The sequence below is a fragment of the Branchiostoma floridae genome, chromosome 8, assembly GCF_000003815.2.
Source record: "Branchiostoma floridae strain S238N-H82 chromosome 8, Bfl_VNyyK, whole genome shotgun sequence".
In the NCBI taxonomy this organism is placed as follows: domain Eukaryota; kingdom Metazoa; phylum Chordata; class Leptocardii; order Amphioxiformes; family Branchiostomatidae; genus Branchiostoma; species Branchiostoma floridae.
The window spans coordinates 17,118,686-17,123,529 of NC_049986.1; positions in this window are offsets into that span (position 1 = coordinate 17,118,686).

Consider the following 4,844-nt stretch of genomic DNA (forward strand, 5'->3'; position numbering starts at 1 on the left):
ATTAGCCGATCAATGAACGGCAACTACCTATACAATTTCTCAACACACATCTGAACACACAGCCCCTGTAAACAGAATATGAACTAATCAAGACCACTCTTTCGTGACCTATGACCTGTCCATGGAGTAAATGCGAGCAGCCATTTTGAGCGGATTTTCAGCCGTCGGGGCTATCGACTTCTTGGACGACTAAAGTGTGCCACACAACATCCATCATGTGTAATGAAGTGGGACATAGCCTCAGTCTGACTGATCACCCGGAAGAAAAGTCGTACAAATGAAGTCAGGTTTTACCACCCCACTGAGTGACCAGCTCGCTCAACTCTTGACTCCCGCTATTGCTGGGGATGATGTATTGTCCAATTAATAGCCACTGTAGGTGATGTAGTATTTCCCACCTTTACTGGCTACCATGAAGTCAGACGTGTTTACCACCTCAATGATTGACCAAAATGCACAGCGTTGGTAACCCTTGACTCCCATCATGTTGGTGATGACATGTTTGGTATCGTCCAACCACTGATGATGACGCTTTCCCGCCATTCCTTGTGAGAACCTACTTTTATCCGCCATTGGGATGCAAATGAAGTCAGACGTTTTTACCACCTCAATGACTGACCAGATTGAAATTGAACCGTTGACTCTCGCCATTTCTCGTGACATGCTATTTTCCAGCCGTTGTCTGTAACATGTTATTTGCCCCGCCATTTCTAGTAACATGATACTTTTTCCACCGTCACTGTGGACACGTCCGGACACAATGCTTTTCCAGCCATTACTACTAACAGGATAATTTCCTTATGACGTCATTTAAACGATTGCACACAACATATATTGCTGATTGAGGAGCTTTCGAGATTCACTGTCTTTTTTTCAACCCGAATTTTATTACCATTACTTGTAATGTTTTCATGCAATTGTTGATGACATTTTTTGTTTCATCGCATTTGATTCATTACAACGTGAAAAGGAAGGCAACACATATGCATGAGCACATTTTCAACGCCAAGGCAATACCAGCAATATATAGTAAAGTTCTTTTAGACACAACTAGGGAAGTACACACATTCAACGTTGCGATGTCTATCAGACACCATCATCAGTGTTAGAATGAATGCACCTTCTTCTTGCCGCTACTTATAACCGCTGTAGGTGGCGCTACATCAGCAAATGCCGTCCCGAACATGACTCAGTTTGCATCCAGCTCAATGTAGGGTACATGGTAACTTTGCAAATTTGTTTATGATTGACAACAACGAAACCTTATCTAGAAGTGATAAATTTGTGGGGTATGTGAAAGGACTACAGTTTAGTTTCTTCAAACAAGACCCAGCATATGGACTTTGAAATTTATGTTTTAAGCAAAAACTTGGCAAAAGTAATGATTGTCTGCTATTACAATACCGCCACCTGTTCCACGTCATCAAACTATTGTACATGACACTGTGCTGCATCGCTTATTTATCATCGGACAATTATTCGAGGAGTTATGACGGATTGAATTTGCCGATAATCTTTTTATAAATACGCGCCGATACATCAAAGATGCTGATAATATTTGTTAGCGTAGAAGAAAGACAATTCTAAATCCAGGGCCCCTAGAGTGCCCTTGAAATGGATGTAACTGTCTGACAAAGACGAGTTTTATCGATGATTTTACAATACATTCCAATTTAAACTTCTACTTATGCACCACTCGATACTCTGAATGTCAAGGCCCTACATAACAATGTACCATGCAAAGGCGGGCATAGCTGCATTATGAGCACCGATGCTGACGAGGTGAAATTAAGGTAGCGCACCAGTATGAAAAATTAACAGGATGCAAATTCGTCTTGACACTGGCGTGGAATTATTGAAATGCAATCATGAAAGGCCATTTACTGTGATATCGATCTGGAAAATAGCACAAAGAGAGAGAGTGGGTCTGCAGTTCAGTGCCGATATGAATCAGCAGGATAGCGGGAATGTGATAAGGTCCCGGTAGATAAATGTATGGAAAGCAATTCAGAAATAAGAACTCGATAGTTGTACAAGAATGTGACGAGACTTTCTTAAGGTGGCATCTACTGCACTTGGGGCACCGGAGCGGCACTGTAGGGTTCGAAAGATTACTCAAGGAATTTGAGACATAAAGGACGAGTTTTCTTACATTTTGCGAATTTTGTTGTTTTCTATGTCTTACCTTTTAGGTAATACGCAATAACTAAATTATTAAAAAATATTGGCGAAAATATCACAACAGTGCCGCTGTGAACGAACCCCGCAGTGCCCCTCCTTTGCCCCATGTGCAGTGAGATGCCACTTTAAGAAATGATATGGATTGTATACAGAAATCAGAACTGTACTGATGTTTTTCGAAAAGATATGGACATGAATTTCCATTGTTGAGTATCGTTCAAAGACATAGATTCTATAGCACACGCATTTAAACAGCCCTATCATGATTGTGACTCTTGCTCACGGGATGCATAAAGCAGCAAGTGGAGGCCCGTAGACCATTCGCTGCAAGTGTGAAGAGCAAGCAATGTGGTCTATCGACCGATGTTTTGGTATTGATAACCCTTTCGTATCACCATTATTCATCTCAAGGAAATCATGACAGCCGAAATTTGGTATTACATAACGATCACACATGATGGACGACCATTTCAAGTATAATCTATCGTGTACTTGCTCTCGTTATATAGGGTTTAATTTTAACTTTGGAGGTTATCACAAATCTTATTGTAAGTACCGTCGTTTTGCTTTGAGATAATTGGATCAGGTGACTTTTTTACTTTTTGTCGTCGAAACAGACAGATACGAAAAATCGGGGTCTTCATTGGGCCAGGGTAATGCTAGGTCTGTTTGTCGTAGTACTATAATTTGGCATTCTTCATGTATCTTTGCTTTTTGTTGATGCTGTATTGCTAATACCAATATCCAAAGATAAGCTAATATCAATTTGACAGACGTTTCAAATAGAAATTGCATAACGTGCATATCTAATCGCCAAATCTATGGGAAATATGTCGAGTTATGATGTAGATAGATTACCGAATCTGCGCTACGATTACGCCGCTGAACGTCAAAAACTGTAGACTATTAAACCCAAGTCTACCTGCTACACGAGAGTTTAAAGGTACACACCGTGTCCCTGGGGTTTAATTGTAAGAAACGCTTGATGGAATGTATCTACGATTTACAATTCAAATCTAGAGTCTATAAGCCGGGTAGAATACCAAACGGCATCACTTACGACAAAATAACCGCAATATCTGCCAAGCAGAAATCCGCCTTCTGGCATCAAAATCTCATAATTAAGTTGTGGGCTGAGACTGCTACCTGTGTCAGGATTGCAACCTATTGTGCTCTTTGTCTATCGTAATTGTATTCACTCTAGCACCTCTTTCCTAACTTCGGAACCATGCGTAATTACATTATTGAAGAAGACGTGCATTTCACCGTTTTGTGGTACAGCTGCTTAGCATTAACTTCAACAGATTTGATCTTGAGTAACGTGCCCAGAATCGAAGGTAAGTTGGAACAAAAGTGTTTTTGGCCAATCTACGTAGCTACCGTATCATTCACGAAAAGCACCGTGAAAGCAAGATCTGGATTGTAGAATGGAAAGAGGAGCCCGCTTGCAAGGTGGAACGTTAAGTCTTTTTAGGGGGCTCTGGGTCTTACTAACGCTACTACAAGTTTGTTTCACTATGATAATACACACTTTTCGGCACATAACAGGCGTTTGAAAGATTTAATGAGAGCTACAGACGGATTAATGTACATGTATGTTGAGATTAAAACTTTCAGGGACGTCTTTCATGCTTTCAGTTTTTAATTGCTGTGAAAGCAACTCTGGCATTATAAACATCACAAAACTGTATGGAGACGTAATACTGAAATTTGCAATAGTTAATTTTTTTTTCGTGTTTTTATATGTGACTTGAATGTTCGTTATGTATATCTTTTCAATCATTTCCCCTGATTAATGATTCTACACGACGAAATACATTGGCAAACAATTTACCTTCATCATCTTATTTAGTTCAGGCACCGGCTTACAACCATTATTCACGATACGTAAATAACGAACTCTCGTGAGAACACACCTTCTTTAATCATCATTGATGCAGGATTGCGCAAATCAACCGGGACTCGCCAGAATGGTAAAACGCAAACGGCAATTTTAGAAATTGCGCGTTACTTCCACCTTTGGGAACAGTTCTGGTTGAGTGCTTCCAGTGACAAACAAAGCAGTTAACATAACATTGTGTCATTTCCTCATAAGAGTCACATGTTCCCCGGTCGTACCGTGTAGTGTAGAGTGTCAGACGGTTGTATATTGAGATATATTACTATATTACATGTGGATAGGTTGTACAATTTCTATTCTATTCTACTTAACATCTTTCTCAAAGACTACTTTTCGTACCATCATTTTCTGTTATGCTTCATATTGTTTAAGTCTGATTTTCTGTTGTCTGTTCAGCAATTTTTTTACATCAAATTAACAGAGCAGCAGAGAAGTTACGTATCCTCAGTCTTCCCAAGTACCATTAGATTAATTAGAATATCTTGTACAGAATTATCTACTATATGACATCAGCATTTCAGTGCCGGAAGTATTGTCATAATTAAAATGGAATTGATGACTCAATATGATGCTGCCAATTACGCCTCGCTTTACCAGGTAAGTTTATAACTCCTGGCTGTGTCTTGTTTATAACTCTAGATTGCCAATTATACCACCTCGAAAATGAGGATAGTACGTTAGCCAAAATCACCCTTAGACAATCATTGAATTCAAGATTGGACTATGTCGAAATTCAGCTCAATCTGCAAATAGATAGAAAAGT